This window comes from Mustela nivalis, assembly GCF_964662115.1.
Source record: "Mustela nivalis genome assembly, chromosome: 6".
NCBI classification, from domain to species: domain Eukaryota; kingdom Metazoa; phylum Chordata; class Mammalia; order Carnivora; family Mustelidae; genus Mustela; species Mustela nivalis.
The window spans coordinates 43,615,148-43,636,721 of NC_139025.1; positions in this window are offsets into that span (position 1 = coordinate 43,615,148).

A 21,574-nucleotide genomic window follows, 5' to 3' on the forward strand; every position below is an offset into this window, starting at 1 on the left:
TCTTGTGGTATGTCTCCAACTCTGATTTCTTCCCATTCAATTTTCCCTCCTTCCCCTATGACCCTCTGCACTGTTTCTTATATTCTACACATGAGTGAAACCATATGATAATGGTCTTTCTCTGACTGACTTATTTCACTTAGCATAATCCCCTCCAGTTCCATCCATGTTGATGCAAATGGTAGGTATTCATCCTTTCTGATGGCTGAGTAATATTCCATTACACATACAAACTATATCTTTTTCTATCCATTCATCTGTTGAAGGACATCTCTGCTCCCTCCACAGTTTGGCTATTGTGGACGTTGCTGCTATGACTACCCTATGACACAGCAGTTTTATTACTGGATATTTACTCTAAAGATACAGATATAGTGAAAAGAAGGGGCACCGGCCCTCCAATGTTCATAGCAGCAATGAAATTACTCTTTTAATTTTCATAATAATTCCATGAGGATGTATTATTAACTTCACATTATAGGTGAGGAGAGTTAAGTAATATGCCCAATGCTATCAATTAGCAAAGGCAGGGTAGGAATTTGAATTTGAGTATTCTTAGGCAGGATCTCTTTCTATCCTGATTTTCATTAGGGATCAGTAATGTTTACTAAATGAGTGAATGTGTGAGGGATTTTAAAACCCACATCCTTAAACTTGATGTCATACTGAACCATTTTATGGTCACAATAATAAGCCAATACCTTGGACAATGTGTATGTTCCCTACATGTAAATAGTTAACAATTATACAAAATCAAGAGTTGTCTTCAAAGAAATGCAGCACAGAATAGATAAATAGACTGTGGTTATCCAGACAATGGAATAATTTTCAGTTCTAAAAGAAGAGCTATCAAACCATGAAAAGACATGGAGGGCACTTAAATGCACATTACTAAGTGGAAGAAGCCAATCTGAAAAATCTATATACTGTATGATTCCAACTATATGACATTTTGGTAAAGGTCAAACTGTGAAAATGGTAAAAAGATCAGTGGTTATGATGGGGGGTAGGGTGGAGGAGGAGGAAGGGATGAACAGGAAAAGCACAGAAGATTTTTAGGGCAGTGAAAATATTCTGTATACTACTATAATGAGAAAGTCATGTCATTATTTATGCGTCCAAATACACAGAATGTACACCAAGAGTGAACCCCAAGTAAACAGTATACTTTGGATGATTATGATGTCCATGTATGTTCATCAGTTGTAACAAACTACCAGTCTGGCGAGGGATGCTGGTAGTGGGGAAGGCTATGACTATGTAGGGCCAGGAGGTATACAGGAGATACTTCCTCTCAATTTTGCTGTGAGCTTAGAATTACTCTTAAAAAAAAAAAATTTTTTTTGGTTTTTTTTTTTTTAATGAGGTGGGTGATTATAGCTGAAAAACCAAGAAATACATTACTACCTAATTCAATTGACAAAATTTCAGCATATATATATATATTTATAACCATCATTATAAACAGTTATATATATATATATATATATATATATATATATCTCCATTAAAAGAACCAAGCTTTGGGGTGATAGTAGGTTTCTTTTTCTTTCCTGTATTTTTTTTTCCTCTTGGGAGGAGTACAAATTAATTCAGTAGATTAGGAGCGAAGATCAAGTACAAAAGCAAAAAGAGTGTATAACAGAATGTGACCATATGGAAAGAGCTAGACGTTTCCTCTTTTGTCTTTGGCACAGCACAAAGGAAGGGCTCAAGTTATAATTACTTCTATTTTTTCAAATTTCACCTCTTCTATTTTTCATCACTATCCACAATCTATTTGTTTATTTGCTCAATCCCAGTGAACATTTATAGTTATGTCAGAATTGTTGACCTGTGCTCCCATGGGAAACAACTTTATTCACTATAGTACAGTGTTTCTGTATAGTTCCTTTAGTTCTTAGTCTCACAGTCTCTACTCATTTCCTAAATTATTTGGGTAAATTTTTCCCCTGCTCCCATTAATGAAATTATGTCATACATCTGTAACACAGATTTTTTTTAATTAATTATTTATTTATTTGACGGACAGAGATCACAAGTAGGCAGAGAAGCAGGCAGAGAGAGAGAGAGGAGGAGGAAACAGGCTCCCTGGCGAGAAGAGAGCCCGATGTGGGGCTCGATCCCAGCACCCTGGGATCATGACCCGAGCTGAAGGCAGAGGCTTTAACCCACTGAGCCACCCAGGCGCCCCGAGATTTTTTAAAAATAAATTTATACCCCCCACCCATTACAAATTTTTTTTAATAAAGTCTTTAATAAAAGTAACACTGAGGGACAAAACCCACTAAGTTGAACAAACAGACCAAGATTATGTGACTTGTGTGTTGCAAAAACCTACACTGTGCTCTGTTCATCTTTATAACCATCATTATAAACAGTTAGCCAACTCCATTCCTCAAGTCAAAATCTGAACTTGGAGCACCTGGGTGGCTCAGTAGGTTAAGCGACTGCCTTTGGCTCAGGTCGTGATCTCTGGGTCCTGGGATCAAGCCCAGTGTCCAGCTCCCTGCTCAGCGGGGAGACTGCTTCTCCCTCTCCCTCTGTGCCTCCCCCTGCTCATGCATGCTCACCCTGTCACTCTCTCTTTCAAAGAAATAGATAAAACCTTTTTAAAAAAAAAAAAAAAAACCCTTTGAACTCAAATAGGCCACACTACCAAGAACTGACCAAAAGGTGTATAGATCAGCTTGGCTTCTGACCATTAATATCAACACACTAGGATCTGCAAAGATACCTTATTGTGATCAGGGCATGGTGCTAGGTCCTAGGGTTGAGTTCCAACCTTCCCATCCACAGTGTGAGTTCTGGAGTATACTCCTACAATATCTAGGATACACTGCTGCTGTTTTCCTTCCCTGGGACTTAAATGATAGCCCAATAAGCCAATGAACACCTAATACCCGCACATCATATTCCTTGATGTTAGAAAGCTGCAGCAGCAGCGTATCACTGATATCTGGCAGGTGGTTCCTGCTGTCCGCCACCTGAATGCGTGCCAACATTGCTCCAGAGCTAAATAACAACAAGGAATGAAAACCCATTCACTCTTGGCTCTGCACTACCTGTTTTTAAATAGTTACCTCTTCTTAACTCATCTCTCCTTCTACCAAGTGGATTTTTCTATTAGAGGTTATCTCTGGAGTTCATTGTCGAGTCCATTTTAATTCCTGCATTCCCTTATGAGATATTCATTCAAAATGAATTGCTATCCTGTCAGTTACATAGCTCCGCTCCTGGCATGGGAATTGTATTTCTTTAATGGCTTTATTCCTCTAAACATATTCTTTTTAGAGGTCTCCATTATCCTGCAGTCCTTAGAGGGACCCACTGGCAATCGCAGAATAGGGCTCTTTGCTGCCTAGAGGCTTGAGAAACAAATCTGAAATATTTGAAAACTAAAAAAGCTCCCGAACCGATGTGTGTCCTGGATTGACTGTTACTGGGCACCGAGCACCAAACACAACACAGAATGGCAATTATTCTTCCTGGCAGTTAGGGTGCCAAATGAATTTTTTTCTGCATTTAAAAATGGATGGAGATTTTCAGTAATTGAATGAAATAACGTACAATAATTTAAAATATTGTTCATTCAGAGAGAAATTAGGCTTTAATTAAATGGCATCACTTAATATACCGTCCGGCAGATATTATAATTGGTTTCTTTAGCAGAGAGCACAGTAATACCTAAGCTTTACTCAAGTGCTAATGGTACGAATGTAGCCCAGTGGATACGTAAACAGCCTGGCCACTTCAGTCACCCCCAGGGAATGAGAACTGAGCTTTGATCATGACATCTGCACAGCTCTCCATCAGTCATTTCTTTCTGAAATAAAATTATTAATCACCCAGACTAAACAAACGCTGTTTACATTAAACAGGTATGATACCCAGGACTTTCCGGGATAACAAGCTGTTCATTTCTATGGATACAGAAAGGAGGGGATATCATCAAAGCGGTTATGTAATTACATTTCATTTGCGCAGGGAGCATGGCATTTATTATTCTTAAAACCTGGTATAAATGCAAACCAGCACTCCCCAGTTCGTTCAGGGAGGGCAGACAATTTTCTGGCACAACAACAGTTGTGTATTTTAGCTATCTTCTGTTGGTCATTTACAAGGACGTTTTCATTTCCAGGCTTGGCTTCTGTTTTTTCGTGGCTCATTCTCGAAATGTGATACAATAAGGTCCTATTCTCTTCAAGCCATTCTGCTTGATAATTCTGAACAGAGCCAGAAGGGGATGGGGGTGGGGTAGGGGAAAATTGAACTGAATCTAAAAGAGGGGGCGAAAAAAAATTGCCTTCTAAAGTCTAATGCTCCCAGACAAATTAAAAAGTAACCAGAGATTAGATTAAATTCCTTTGCTAAATTCTTTGTTTTCAAAAACACACACGCTGCACCTAGGGATGGAAAACTTTCACTTCCCTGTTTGCAAATGACCATCAACATATTTATTTTGGAAAAGAATAGAAACATTGATTATAACAAAGAGCTGGCCCGGTGGCAAATGTCAGCAAAACAGGCTGGCTCTATCGCGGGGTGGGGAAAGGGAACTGGCAACCACAGGATAGGGTTCTGGGGTCCAACTCCACCTTCGCAGACTTTCCAGTGGATTATCAGGGATCCAGTACAGCACTTCACAACGCCCCCCCCCTGCCCCCCTGAGAATTCAGGGAGGGCGTTTCTAGGCTTGTCCTCAGAAGATGAGAAATTATCTGAGGACACAAGAATGATTTGTAAATGGCATGCTGGAAACTCCAAAACCAGGACACTCCCTGCAAGCTCAAGGGAGCTGGAAAACTGGGGGAAAGAATCCTGAGTTGAACAAAGGCTGCCTCGGAGTCTGCCTGGGTCTCACAGTCACAGGACACACCTCATGCCCACACAACTGTATCTGCGAATACAACTCTCAGAGATCAACACAGTTCCTGGAGGCCTCAGAACTCCTGTCAGGCTTGGGTTTTCTTCCTGTCCAAGCAAGCCACTCTCCCTGGACAGAACAACCTTGAAAATCAACTGCACTCTGGATAATTAGAGCCTCTACTCTCCTGCCAGTAAATTATTTTTTAAACCAGGGCCATCCACCCCGCTGCTCCCAGGGCACCATTCTGCTGCCAAATCTAGTGACCTGTTTTTAGTCACTGCGCTTCCTGACCTTTCTGGGGCGATCCAAATGGTTAAACCTTGCTTCCTTGGATGCTCCCATCCACTGGTTGCAACAGTCTTAGGTAAGACCCTTCCTCCTTTCTCTCTGACTGCTGGAGTAATTGTTCTAGAATGGGAAGATGCTCCAAGGTTACCCCCATTTAAATCACCTTACATTGGCTTCTAGTTCCTACAGGACAAAAAACAAACTAACAGCAAGGCATACAAATATCTTCAAAGTTGGCCTCTAACATCCTGACTTTTCTTGTCTTGTTTCCTGAAACTTCCTCTCAGGTAACTTTCTATCTTTTCACTCTGTTTTTCCTTCTCCCACCAAACCTTCCCCCTTCTCTCTCTCTCTCTCTCTCTCTCACACACACACACACACACACACACACACACACACACACCTTCTTGTTATTATCTTAGCATTCCTTGCTTTTCCAAGTCTCTGTGACTTTGCCCATTCGCTTTCCTTCTCTGTCTTCCTTCTTCACCTGATGGGCTTAACCCATGTTGCAAAATCCTTCCTGGCCTACTGGACTGAAAATTCTAGAAGCGCACACACTTCTCTTGTCTTGCCTATCACAGTTTCGTAGCAGGGAACCTGGCACATTGCGGGCATGAAGTGTATGTTTGCCACAATAAGTCAGTGTTCCCAAATATTTAGTTGCATTGTCCTTTATGTTCCCACTGAAATTTCTTCCCATCTTAAACATGATAATTTTTATTTTATCCCTTAATTATATGGATGAGAATTACTCCTACCACAAGTGTTATTTTTCCAGATCAGGGACTTTTTCTTAGCCATTTGCTTGGCACATAGTAGGCATCCAAGAACTTTTTATTGGATGAGGCAAGAGAATGTGGCAAATGGCCCTGTGAACATTGAAAGGTGGATTTTCGGCAGAACACCTATGCTCTCCCTCTTCTTCAGGGTGGCATTTCCATAACTTTACCAGCTCCAAAAGGCGGTCTTTTAAATTCTGTCTCCTGGATTCCTGCTGTGACCCAATAGTCACAAAGCAGGCAAGGACTGATTTGGCACTTCACTCACAGGCTGCCTGAGGGATAAAGAGGCCTGTTCTAATCTAATAAAGGGCTGCTTCATGAGGCTTCATTTGCCCAGATTCTCTGCATTCTCCTGCCTACTCCCTTAAACACCCACCAGGAAATAACAGCAGCCTCCCAAGCCCGCAAGATAAACCCACTGGGATTACAGCCATTCCCCATAATTGAGCACACCACCTCTCGCAATGCCCATACATTTTGCATTAAACACAGTGTATCGAATTAAAAATAAAACTCGAGTTGTTTGGTTAATGGTTTTCCCAGGCCTGAGGTTGAGACAAGACCGCTGATCCGTCCCTTCAAGAATGCCAGCTGGTTTTGCTGCTTGCCACAGACGCTGTTTAGCTATTATGTGCCACATGAAGCATTTTGATTCATTCTTAAACCTAATGTCCAATTAACTGAGAGAGGGGACTCATTAAATAATTTAAACTAGATCCAAATTAAAGGGCAGTTTTCTCTGTCATATTGCAAAGAAGTTCAATTTGGCTAAAGGACTTTATCATTTTAGGCCCGTCTTGGTTTGGGATCCTCTCTAATGGGGTAATCTTTAATCAGCTCCATTTGCATCTTTTTTTCATAGGTAGCAGACGGAAAGCTTGCCTGTGACCCCCGTAGACAACATTTTCTCCTTGACAATGTGTTTAAGCTTAATTCTTTGAAAAACTGTGTGAAAGCGTTTTGGTCATAATTACATGTTCAGCTTTTACTTGAGAGGACCTGTTAGACTAGATGATGAGTCATATTCACTGCCAAGATGCTAGAAAAAATCCCGAGTACCATCTGGAAAGCCGGTCGGTTGTAGACATCATTCACGTCAGGTTATTCTTAGCAGAGCTGGGAATAGAACTCGGAACATTCGACTCGTGTTCCAGTCCTTCCCACCTCACTGCTTACTACTAGGCAAGGAAGACCCAGAGTCCAGAGTCTGGTCACAGGGAAAGCCATTTGGGGGTTCTGGCTAGTTCGCCAGAACACACTGTTGGGCTAGGGAACACAAGAGCAGCAAACAGAACAGCTCTCCTGTTCCTGAAAGTTTCTTTCTCTAAGTTTGCACGCAGTTCTTCAGGCCGATAAAAAACAAGTAAAGGTGACAGAAACCCTATTTCTTTCAAGTCCAGGGCTCGACTCCGACCACCAGAGCTTCTAGAATAACTTCCACCCTGAACATTCCACTGTTCCTTTTTCCAAACAGTGGGTCCAAAGAGAAGTACAGGCAAACAGTCCCTTCAGGGGGCTTTCCTCAGATGACCACCTGCAAAACACTCAACTCTCTGGGTCAAGGAGCTGCTCCCACAGGCAGCTCTTGTTCTGGGCACCCTTTCCTAAACAGACTTTCTGTTTAGACCTTGTTTCTGGGCCTTGAATTGTGTCTTTAACTCTCCTTAGTCAATATAATAATACTTAAAATAGTCATCATTATTTGCCTCAAAACATTTTTTTCCAGTTGTCCTCTTGGTAAGGAACCGATAATTAATCCAGCTCTCCTCTTTCTTCACACAAAGCTGAGGAGACAGCATAGGCCAAGGCAATCTGGCTCTATCTTCACGAGGCTCCACGCTGCTCCCGTTGCTGCTTTTTGGTGACTCTTCCTCACAGGGAGTGCTGGCAGTTATCTTTGGGCAGCTGCTCCTCGTGGGGGATCTTCTGTCAACCTCCTATTTGTCCTGTCCCCCACCCCAGTGACAACGTGGGCAATTTCCAGCTGCTCCAGGCCATGATTTCTCTTTCTTCCTGGAATAGGTCTTTAACTTCCTAGTAGTTGAAAACCTCATTTGTAGTCTCAGCACCACCTTTAGGGAATGGCTCCTCAGAGGGCCCACTCAGAGACTTCTATAAGTAGCTACGAAGCTCAACAACCCCTTTAACAACCTGGCGGGGGACGACACATAATAACTTTTATAAAGAGGTGTATGGCTACACAGCATCTCTACATAGAGTCTCTATTTTCATTTTCAGAAAAGTCTTATAACATAGGCAGTATTATTTTATAGATGAAAATCTTGATAAAAAGATCCCAAATTCTTATGTTCCTCTGCTCTTTCACCTTTGGAAGGTATGAGGAAACCTAATTATTCTGCTCTGGACCCTTCTTGCCCATCTCTAACTTCTCATTGCTTACAGAATAAAATCCTAATTCCTTAACTTAGGGCACAGGCCATATTCAATATGATTAAAGTCTTCTTATCCCATTTTGTCTCCTAGCCTACTTCTATGTGCATGCTCTGATCCAGAAGAATGAATCATTTTGTGCCTCATACTCACCCATCTATGAGACACCATGATGCTATGAGAAAAGCATTAGATTTGGAGACAGACTGATTTTTTTTTTTTTCCAGATTGCCAGCTCTATCATTAACCAGCCATTTGACCTTGATAAAGTAATCTAAGCCCTTTGAGCTACAGTTTTAAAAAGTCAATTTATTCATTGAAATATATTTACTGGTGAACAAACAGACATGGTCTTTGCTGTTCAAGAGCTGATACCCTCTGGGTTATAATGGAGGGAGAGGAGATGCAGACTCAACCTTGGTGCTGGTCAAGTGAGTGGGGAGGGGCTGTCAAAGCAGGGAACTGAAAGAATCTGGCGTGACTGGAGGATGGATGTGGGAGAGGAGAATGACCCAAGTTGAGGCTGAGGAAGGAAGCAGGCTAGATCATGAAGGCTCTTTAAGCTTTGTTCAAGAATCCTTTATTCTAAGGGAAATGAAAAGTATTCACAGAATTTTAATTAGGGGAAGAATGTGACCAAATCCGCATGCTACAGTGGTCTCTCTGGTTGCTATGTGAAGAACGGACTGAATGGGGATGGGTAGGAGGACAAGACTGGAAGCCACAAGATCTACTAGTAGAAAGTGGTTGTATGAGAGATGGTCGTGGCCTGGACCAAAACAGGGGCAGCCAGGGCCCGGGAAAGTGGGTGGATTCCAGGGATGTTTACACGGTAGAATCAATAGGGCTCTACGAGACTGAAGAGTAGAGGGGGAGGAGTCAAGATTTATGAGGAAAAGTCAAGCCTGTGCAACAGAAACGGATAATGAGTGATACCACTTGCCTGGATAGACACACAGGAGGAGAAAGAACAGGATAGGAGGAGAGAAAAGTATTGAGTACAGCCTGAAAATTTTGTGTCTCATGTGATTATGGAACAAACAGCAATACCATCCAACAGAGTTCTTAAAATAATTAAATGAAATGACATATGCACCATTCCTTCTATCTAGTGGATACCACTGTTACAAATTATAAATTTGTGTCCTCTGAAAATTTGTTAGTATGTTATCATCATAGGCTAATATGATGGCATTTATGTTAATCACATGTTAATATGATGGTATTTGGAGGCAGGGCCTTCAGGAGTGATCACACCTTCAGGAGGTGCGATTAGGTTTAAATGGGTCCTGAGGGTGTTGTTCTCAGGACAGGATTAGTGCCCTTATAGGAAGAGGAAGAGATACCTGAGTTTCCTCTCTCTCACTCTCTCTCTCTCTGCCTCTGCATCTTTGCACTGATGAAATGCTACATGAGCACACGGCAAGCCAGGAAGAGTCTCACCAAGATCAGAATTTGCTACTACCATGACCCTGAGCTTCCCAGCCCTCAGAATTGTAAGCAATAAATGTCTGTTGCTTAAACCACCCAGATGATGATTGTTACAGCACCCCGAGCCGAGCCTGACAGCCCTAGCCGGAGCTACCCACTGGAGCTACCCACTAAAGTGTAGTTTTATTTTTTATTTCTCAGATCATTCCCTTTGTTTGGAATGTCCTCTCCTTCATTTCTGCAAGTTCAGATCCAAACCATATTGCAAAGCTTATTTCAAAGGTCACCTTCTTCCTGAAGCCTTTTCTGATCTTCCTAGGTAGGGGCTTTCCATGCTCTGACCTCAGAGCACACACACATTCTACCTTGAATTGTGGTTATATATATAAGTATCACATTGTTCCTACAATTACAGACATTTCATTAGTGATAGGATGCATGCCTGATTGACTTCTGACTCTCAAATTAGTACCCAGTAAAAAGTAATTATTTATATAATTTTTATAATATACTGTATGTGATATATAATATATTATAACAAAATTACAGCAGTATTAATATAATAATTCAGGGAGCCAATGCATTCAATATTAAATGAATGTATTCATTTTGCCAGCCCGTTTCTCTCTTGAAGGCAGCAACAAGAAACTGGGAAAAGAACATAGGTTTCTGAATAAATTAGACTAGAAAAAATAGTTCTTTAGCTTCTTAATCATGTGACTTTAAGGAAGTACTTAATATCTCTGAACTTCAGTTTCCCACTATGGGAAATGGTAATTAAAAAAAACAAAAACAAAAACAAACCTGGCACTGGACATAATCATCAACACAGACTAAATCCTGGTATAGAATCTGGCACTTGATCAATAAATTCTGGCTCCTCCCCAGTCCCACTCTTGGCATTTACTAGAGATCAAGGAGCAATGGAGACCAGACAATAGTAAGAAGGTAGTATTTTTATATTTCAATTTTTTTCAGATACCATTTTTTTTTTTTTTTTGACAGACAGAGATCACAAGTAGGCAGAGAGGCAGGTGGAGAGAAAGAGGAAGCAGGTTCCCTGCTGAGCAGAGAGCCCAATGCAGGGCTCGATCCCAGGACCCTGGGATCATGACCCAAGCCGAAGGCAGAGGATTTAACCCACTGAGCCACCCAGGCACCCCCAGATATCATATCTATTTGGTATTCTCATTTATAATAGAACTTTCCAGTATGCCAACTGCTGTTATTGACGTTGTAATGCTTCAAACCATAATCTGTTTTCAGGTCCCATCACATTGTATGACTAGCTTCCTATTACTATGCTCCCTCTGCAAATCGGTATAATACTCACAAACAGTAAACAAGGGTCTTTGCTTTGATCAGAGTCAGATAGATATCACTGATAAAAAGCTGAACCTCCCATTGTGTAAAAAATATTAAAGAACAGGAGGTAATGAAGTAGAAAACATGAAAAATACTGACTGAACACAACCACAGAAGTCAGAATGCCACCCTATGTAATCAGGACTTAAAAGAAACAGCAAAATGTTTAAAATCACAAGTTTAGAGATGCAAAGACTCAGAGATGAAGAGTAATTTTTGACAATTTTTACATTTGAGGATAAAAGGGTTTAGCTTCTTGTCATTAATATCCAATTTGGCTTTATGCTTTTTAGGATCAATCACATAATTAGAAACATTATCTGGTAACAGATGATAGCAAAAAAACACTTTACACTATTATACCACATTAAGAGGTGTTAAAAAAAAAAAAAAAAAAGCTCAAACTAAAAACAAGAATTAGAGCCATGAAAGAAAAACAGACACATCATTTAAGAGTTGCCCCTCTGTGTGCTCTGGAAAAGGGAGATAATTCATTTTCCATGTAAAACACCCTTGAGATTGAGAAGAAAGTTACTTCCAGCATTTTCTGAATCTCCTCTACCTAAGCAACGAATATTTAGAATTTGGAACTATGCTGCTCCCTCCCCAGTGGACCAACTTCCATCTTTATCTGCTCTTGTCAAACAGATCTAACAGCAAACTAGAAGGCAAGATCATAGGCATTCTTACAAGTAAGTGGAGAGAAGTCCTATGCAGAAGTCTGAGCCTCAGCTCTGCCCTCACAGTATAAAACAGAATACAGTTTCTTCTCCATTGTGTGCATTGCGTAAATTTGTACATGTCCTAGAATTCCTCTCACACACTAACGATGGCTTTCATAGCATGAGAGAGTATAACTTCAGCATTGCTGAAATGATCCGGCAACCCTACATTTAAAAAAAACAATAAGAACCTCTAGCATTTCCTTGGTCCCAGGTCACCCCATTCCAGGTTTACTCCTCTGACTGCCCCCCTTACAGTTCCCAGCATGCTTTAGGACTGAGCCCACATGGGTCATCACTCTTTGCAGTACATTTTCTGAAGAAGGTCTAACCCTGTTACTTTCTTCTAAGGCAACTTTAGAACAATGTTGTAATGAAATGGTGCTCATCAGCTCTCTTTCATGGTTGGTGGGTTTTTGGGGGGATTTTTATGGTCTTAGCATGTCAGTGTACATCTCACTTCCACACACTTATCAATGCTAGTTATTATCACTGTAATAATTTTAAAACTCACATCTGTCGCTAGGGTTATGATTAATTTTCAGGAATCTGGACAAAAGGATATATCTGAGTTTCTATTAGCAATCATCTTCTATATTCTCAGTGGGTGGTGAAAGTGGTTTAGGGAACCGTTTGGGAGGGGGGAGCTCCTCTCACTTACTAGGTCTGTCTTCCTTCCAGGGTTCTGAAAAAAGAAGCTGGAGGATCAGTTCTATCTAGGCCACAACTTCCAGTAGGAGAAAGCTCCCTGGGGCTCAGACTTCAAGCACTATGTGGGCAAAGGAAGAGTGAGCTGAGCAGGTGCACACTTCTATCTTGGATATTGTCACCATGGGAGGTCACCTGAATCCACAGGCTCTTGGACAGCCAATCCTCTTATAAATTAATTTAGAACCCAATGATAGGTTATCAGTTTACATACATCTTTAAGCCTGTCTAAGAAATAAGAGCTCAAAATATTTTTTTTAAGATTTTATTTATTTATTTGACAGAGAGAGATCACAAGTAGGCAGAGAGGCAGGCAAAGAGAGAGGGGAAGTAGGCTCCCCGCTGAGCAGAGAGCCTGATGAGGGACTGGATCCCAGGACCCTGAGATCATGACCTGAGCCGAAGGCAGAGGCTTAACCCACTGAGCCTCCCAGGTGCCCTTTCTTTTTTTTCTTTTTTCCTTTTTTTTCTTTTTTAAAGAAGGAGTTCAAATTTTCTTAACAAGAATGAATCACAGGTCAGGAAAGGAGTACCAGAGGCTCCATAGCCTGACTGTTTGCCCCTCTCTTCCTTGATGACCGAACGTCCACCCTGTGGGGAGAGACCGAGAGAGCACATGTTTTTGCAGGAATCTAGCATCATCAGAGTCCTTTATTCAACCAGTGATTATTGATCACCTACTCTGAGCTCACAAAATAAGAAACATTACTTCTATCATCTGCCTAAACATTTTTAGGTGGAACTTCAACCTCTTGCTGTCTATTCTAGATTAACATAATAGAATTTCTAAACCAGAAAGATCCTAAAAATTGAGTTCAATGTCTTCTTTCTAGAGGTGAGAAAACAGAGTCTATGAGACTAAGTGACTTTCCCAGTGTTACAAAAGTAGACATGACAGAGGTGACCTCACCCTCAGGCCTCCTGGCTCACCACCAGTACTCTTGGCTGCTACAGGAAATTTCTTGAAGGACAGTGTGAACATGATCAAGCTCTCAGAGTAACACAATGAAGCATTCAATCATTATTTTTCAATTACTTGGTAAGCATGTATGGAGTGCCCACTTATGACTGCGTGTGACTTCTGTAAGGACCCGGGCAGTTCTACCTCTGTGGGTCCACTCATCCATAAAAAAATTATTAAAAATTGTATTTAACAACCACATTGTTACAAAGATGAATATATTCATATCATATATGAAAATATACTCTTTGATCCAAAATTCATTATTCTTCTGATTTTAAAAGAAATTGAGATATTTTCATGGACCTTTGAAGGTTTTATTGGCCATGGGTGCTGTGCCTCCCATGTTCTAGAGGCTAAGTTAGTCCACACTGGCCAGATGCAAGGCATGGAACGCGGTCCTGAAGACTCAAGGAGTAGGAAGATGGATTCTTGCCCTCCATCAGCATATAAGACAGTTAGTGAAAGTGGGTACAGAATACCCTCTGTTCTGTGAGTAGCCAGTCTTCTTCAGACATAGCAAGATTGGCATTTACTAAAATAAAAACTGTACTAGTCACAGTTTATTCCCTGCATCAGCGTCTCTCCCTAAGAAAACCCAGGCAGGGGCGCCTGGGTGGCTCAGTGGTTAAGCCGCTGCCTTCGGCTCAGGTCATGATCTCAGGGTCCTGGGATCGAGTCCCGCATCGGGCTGTCTGCTCAGCGGGGAGCCTGCTTCCTCCTCTCTCTCTCTGCCTGCCTCTCTGCCTACTTGTGATTTCTCTCTGTCAAATAAATAAATAAAAAAAATCTTTAAAAAAAAAAAAAGAAAGAAAGAAAACCCAGGCAGGAACAGTTTGGTTGAGTCACGCCTGTCAATTCTCCTGCCCTCTTTTGTCCATCTGTTTCTAACAACAGCCAACCTTTCCAGGGACCGAGATAATAAGCCCATGTTGAGCAGGGTAATATCTTCTCTCACTCTATCATCAATGGATGATTAGTGTCATCTTTCTTAATAAAAAGCCACCGCTAGGAGCTATCTCCACTAAATACTCTTGACATCACTTCCTTTAATAGAGCTTAAAAGTTATAAAATATTTAAGCAGCAAGGCGTGACGGAGCATTTATTACTCTGGACCATTCATTCAGCTCTGTCTTCTGGTGTGAGACAAGATGCTGAAGGCCAGTTCCCTGCTTCCCCTGGAGCATAAGTGTGGACACTGAATGCTGCATCACGGGGAAAATGATTTTATTACCAATGTTGAGTCTAAAAATAATTACTAGATGAAAGACATCACACAGATGATTACCGTGAAAATAAACTGACACCCAACAGTGCCAAGTTTCTGCCTGTCTATCCTCTGATTATTCTGTGATGCTGTAATCTGTCTATACCAATGGACAGCTAACTTGTTTGAGCGGGGCCTTCCCTTTTTCATTTTTATTGCTTTTTTAATCATGGTAAGTATACTTTTTAATCCCTACCCCCTCCTCCACCCATTCCCCCACTCACTTTCCCTCTGATAACCATAAATTTATTCTCTATAGTTAATAGGCTGTTTCTTGGTTTCTCCCTCTTTTTTTAAAAAAAATTTTGCTCATGTGTTTTGTTTCTTAAATTTCACATAACTGTGCAATCATCTGGTATCTGTCTTTTTCTGTCTGACTTATTTTGCTTAGCATGATACTTGATAGCTCCATCCATGTCATTGCAACTGGCAAGATTTTGTTCTTTTTATGGCTGAATAATATTCCATTGTATATACATACCATGCATGGAGCCTTTTTAGCCACGTAAAAAATCATGTGAGCTATAGACACCACCTACTCCCTACTTTTTGGTGGAGAAAGAACAGGTGACTGCAAGAGTTGGAGAAAAGCTAAACTGAAACCAAGAAGCTAACTATACAGCATTCCACACACAAAAATAAAGTTTCAAAAGAAGTAAAATCTACAGATACAAGGTGGTTAATACTAGGAGAACAGCAATGAAAAACCACAATCACCCCAAAGCAAGACTCATTCTGTGTTGATAATGATGTGCTCTTTCAAGAATTCTAAACTCAACACTCACAAAACAGATGATCATATCAAAAAATGGGCAGAAGACATGAACAGACACTTCTCCAAAGGAGACATACAAATGGCTAACAGACACATGAAAAAATGTTCATCATTAGCCATCATGGAGAATCAAACAAAAACCACATTGAGATACCACCTTACACCAGTTAGAATGGCCAAAATTAACAAGACAATAAGCAAGTGTTGGAGAGGATGTGGAAAAATGGGAACCCTCTTACACTGTTGGTAGGAATGCAAATTGGTGCAGCCACTTTGGAAAACATTGTGGAAATTCCTTAAGAAATTAAAAATAGAGCTACCTTATGACCCTGCAATGGCATTATTGGGTATTTACCCCAAAGATACAGATGTAGTGGAAAGAAGGGCCATCTCTACCCCAATGTTCATAGCAGCAATGGCCACAGTTGCCAAACTGTGTAAAGAACCAAGATGCCCTTCAATGGACAAATGGATAAAGAAGATATGGTCCATAAATATAATGGAGTATTACGCCTCCATCAGAAAGGATGAGTACCCAAATGTTGTATCAACATGGAAGAGATTATGCTGAGGGAAATAAGTCAAGCAGAGATAGTCAATTATCACAGGGCTTCACTTACTTGTGGAGCATAAAAAATAACACGGAGGACATTGGGAAATGGAGAGAAGGGAGTTGGGGGAAGTTAGAGGGAGAGACAAACCACGAGAGACTGTGGACTCTGAGAAACAAACTGAGGGTTTTGTGGTGACTTGGGGGGTAGCATGAGCCTGGTGGTGGGTATTATGGAGTGCATGTATTGAATGGAGCACTGGGTGTGGTGCATAAACAATGAATTTTGGAACACTAAAAAAAATTAAATTAAATTAAAAAAAAAAAAGAATTCCAACTACCTGCAGTATCATATGCCCAATACAAGCATTTCAAAATAATTAAGACATTTTAGTAGAATAACTATTATGCTTAAGTTAGCTCTCCTAATCTGGTAACTTATAAATATCACATTTTAAGAAGCCTTAGTAATTCATGTTTTAGATTACTAGATAGTGACCACTAGCTGTTAGTAAAAATGAAAATATAAAATTATGAATCATTTGTATATCTGACCCAATGGAAAGGGTTGTACTTTTGAACCTCACCTCACCGTTAAGAACAAACACTCAAAAAAAAAAAAATAGGTACTCAAGAAAACATAAACTTTTGATCCTATAGTTCCCAACATTCCCCTTTCTCTTTAGTAGGGTGACAAATTATTACCTCTCTAAAACACATATTATCTTGGTAGGACGTAGGGTCCAAGAGCCAGGATACAGAATCCACATTCCTTGCCCTTTAAAAGTGTCTCCCAGGAACACCCACAACTCTTGGAGAAGTCAGATAAAATAAATTTTTTAAAAAATAAATTTTAAAAAATGAGTGTTTGAAGGCTTTGAGAAATCAGACCAAAAATGGAAAATGCAGTGTAGAATGTGGGTGAGTAATTAGGTGGCAGCTCATGTCTTGACAGATGATTCCAGAGAAAAAGCCAAACAAAGCCAGCCATATGTTCAGCTTTCTGTGTAAACCACTATAGACAGAGAGAGCTTTATGGAATATTCTATAGCATATGTCTAGTCAGTATGTTTGTTCCATCCTACTTGTTGCCAAGTTCCAAATGCTTAAAATAATCAACCTTTGCCACCTCTTTGGAAAGCTCTGCAATACATTCCTTTGCTTTACTCTGTCATCCTTCAAGGCAGACCTCACCAAATTCACCACTGAAGTAGGCTTATTCGCCTCTGAAATTCAATACTCATGTGTATGTTAAGAAATCTCTCTTCCAGAATACTATTCAGGTGATTGCACAAACGAATGCCAAATACTAGTTTTTCAGCCATTAAGAAAGGCATATAAGAAATAATATTAATGAAACAAGCATTTTAGTCAAATTGCTGTAAGAATTTTTTTTATTAGTTGTTCTTTTGAACACTGTTAGTACCTACCCCATGTTAGAGGTTTCAGATACAAATATACATGAGACATGTTCTTTGATCAAAATAATTTATACCCTGATGGTGGAAACATAGCTGAAAGAGCTATTATTCTTATCAAAAGAAGGTATGGGGGTATAATGGATTTGTAGTATCAGCTCAGTTTCACTGGATCCAAGTTTCTCAGAATTCCCTTCCCTTATAGGTCTGTGTTAGCAAGGAGCATAAGAGCTGTTTCACAGTAAATTTGGAAGAAACCATATTCTTCCTACACTCAGAGGGTTAGAGCAGGGCAAGGGGTTCTGTGACATCTCACATATGTGGCTGAGTATCTGCTGGTTTACCTGTTTGAGGCTGGGGACAGGCAACAGCTAGACTCACAGCAACTCTAGCTCATACTCTGCCCTCCTTAAGTCTCCTTAACTCCTGGACCAGGTACATATTGAGCATCATACAACATGGAACAGCTTCTCCTGTAGTATACACCTATGGCATTAGAGGTGGAGACCTCACCTAGGTTCCACTTGATCCTTGTAGGTCCCATTCAGGTTCCATTTCATCCTTGTTGCCCATGGTGCCTTTCCAACTGCCTTCCCTGAGGGCAGATATGACAACTCCCCAAAGTCTGTTTCTTCTACCAACCAGCTCCCATAATTATGTAAAGTCACATCCCAATAATAAGTCATATCCTGATGATTCTGTCCCTTAACCAGGTGATATTTGAGCTGAGGGTCTTCAAAGACGAAGAATTCCTCAATACAGAAAGCAAGAAAAAGATGTTTCAGGCATGGAGAATCACACATGCAAAGGCTTGAAGACATTTAAGAACATGCTATGCTCAGAATAGTGACCATCAAGTTTGTGGGAGAAGCTCCTAGGAGATGAAACTGGAAAGGAACACAGAGGCCAGTCTAAGGACCATGTGAGCTATGCTAAGAAGTCTGAATGAAATCCAATAGGCCATAAGGAACCACAGAACAATTTTAAGAAGATAATGCATGGATGTGTGTGTCTGTTCCTGTAGAAGATGATCAGATTTATGTTTTAAAGATAACTTGGGCAGCTGCATGAAGGATGGATTAGAAGGGGCAGGACAAGCCTGGAGCCAGAGTTTGGGTAGGTACCTACTGCAGTACCAATTAGCAAAAGATAAAAGATGGTGGAAGTTGGGGGGAGTCACCTGCCCTGTGGAGTCTATAATTTCATTTTGTATATACAATTATATGAGGCATACATTCAATCACTCAGGAGATGCTGGGGATCAGCCCTTAAAAATGTTAACACAGAATTAAATCATACTGACTCTGAGTACCAGTTAGGAATGCTCCAGGTGAAGCAAACATCAAGAAACCTAAACTTCCTTTTCAGAAGTTGGAAAGATTTCAAGATTGGTTTGACCCAAAGGCTTAACCATATCACCAAAACTTGGTGACTTGTTCTGCCCTCCAAAGAAAGGAACACACACACACACATACACATCCCACCCCCACCATCACCAGCGGCAACAACAAAAACAACAATAAATAATTCACTGAGCATTTACTTTGCTCCAGGAACTACTTAAAGTGCATACACTGTGTTTACCAGGCTTCATTCTAGAGTGTAGTGGCTACTGGCAATAATCAGACGCCCACAATTCCTTGACCTCAGACAGCAGGAAACAAAAGCATTCCTCCCTGCTACCACCAAACAGTAATCACCCCAAGCCCACTGCTGTGGCAATGGCGAGGAGATTCAACTCACTGACCGGTCAAATCTCATCTGGAATCTAGGTATGGTGTCAGTGCCATCTGACAAAAAAATGTGGAATTCTATTAGAAGTGAAAGTGGCAACTAGGAAGCCAACTCACAAGATCCATTATGCTCTGCTTTTAGTTCTGGTCTAGGATCCAAGTCCTATCCACACTCTTCTTTCCTGTGTTCTGCTGGTGATTGCTGTCACCTTCACAAAGGTGGTTACTTTGTCCTACATGTGAATATTAAGGGGATGGAAAACAAAGTCTTCTAAAATTTCCTATTCTTCCACTGTATTAGAAACACAAATTTCATGTCCCAGGAGGAGTGTATGTATGCTCATTGCAGATAGAGACTATGCCATATTTCAAAGCTCTGTTATTTGGCATATACAGATATGGTTAGTATGTCCTAGTGAATTGACCCTTTTGTCATCTGGAATGTCCCCTATTTTTTTCTGGTATGAATATAGCCACTCCAAACTTACATTGTCTACTATCATGGTGTATCTTTTTCCAGCCATTACTCTTAACCTATCCTCTTCTTTTTTTTTAAAGTGCAACTATTATAGACGGCATGTAGTTGGGGCTTGTTTTTCAAAATCTATATGCTCCACAAAAAAACAAAATCTATATGGATAACTTCTACCTTTGAACTTGAATATTAATATGCATTGATACTTCACATAGATATTCATATGTTTTGACTTAGGCTTACCACTTTAATTCTTTGCTTTCTGTTTTCCCCCTCTGTTTATTTTTGCTCCTCTGCTCTATCTTTCCTGACTTCGTTGGAATTATTTTAACATGTTTGAGAATTCCATTTTAATTTATTCCTTTGCACTTGGGCTAAACTCTTCTGCATTATTTGTTAGTTTGCTGTAGTGATTACAATACGTATCTTTAACTTTCCATTCTAGTTAGAGTTATTATTGTACCACTTTACATAAAACACAGGGGCCCTGCAACTGTGTAGTTCTATTTATTCAACTACTCACCCCCAACTCTTTTCCTTTATTGTAGAGTTGTCATATGAATTCCAACTACTTGTTGTAAACTCTATAGTAAACACTGTCAGTTTTGCTTTAAATAGATTTATTTTTAAAAAACTAAGAGGTACATTAGTCTTTTGTATTTACCTATATATTTACTCTCTTAAGCGATTTTGTTCCTTCCTGAAGATCCAAATTTCCCTCCAGGGTTTTCCTCTTATCTTGGGGAGAACCTCCTTTTAGCATTTCTTGTAGTGTAGGATGGCTGATGATAAATTTTCTTAATCCTCCATCCAAAAATATCTTGAGTGTATGTTCATTCTAGAAGAATATTTTTGCTGCATGTAAAATTCAGTGTTGACAGAATTTTTTAAAGCATGCTATGCCATGTTCTCTGTGGTGTATAGACATTTAAAGAATTTTTTTCTCCCTAAGGATTTCTGGGTGGCCCAGGCCCTTAAGCGTCTCTCTTAGACTCATGTCCTGATCTCAGGGTCCTGGGATTGAGCCCTATACTAGGCTCCCTGCTTGGCGGGGAGTCTGCTTCTCCCTCCCCTCCTTGCTCATGCTCTCTCTCTTGCTATCTTTGTGTCTGTCTCAAATAAATAAATAAATCTTAAAAAAAAAAAAGAGGAAGAAACTGTTCCCCTCTATGTAATATATTACCTTTTCCTGGCAGCTTCTAAGATTTTCTATTTATATTTGAATTTCAACTGTTTGACCAAGATGTGTCTAAGTATGTTTTTTTTTTCATCTATATCCTGCTTGGGGATCACTGAGTTTCTTGAATCTGTACATTTATACTTTTCACTAATTTTAAGAAGTTTTGGGCTATTAGTTCATCAACATTTTTTTCTGCCTCATTTTTCCTCTCTGTTCTCTTCCTGGGGACTCCGATTACACATATGTTAGACCCTCTGCTTTTGCTCTGCATCTGTTCATTCTTTCAATCTCTTTTCTCTCTCTTCTATCTTCAAGTTTATTGACCCTTCTACATCATGTCTATCCTGATATTAAATCCATGGAGTAAATTTTTTATTCCTAACTACTTTGTTAAATTCTAAAATTTTCATTTGAGGTTCAAAAATATTTTGGACCAAAGACCAACGATTTAGTCAGTTGTGCCTATGCCATGAAGCGCCTCCATCAAAACCCCAGAGGATGTGTTTCAGAGTTTCCCAGTTCATGCTCGGATTTAGGGAGAGTGGCACACCTGAAAAGAATATGGAAATTCCACATCCTTTCTCTATTCCTTGCCCTAGGTATCTCTTCCATTCAGCTGTCTCTGTGTTATAGCCTTTTATAAAAAACTGGTAA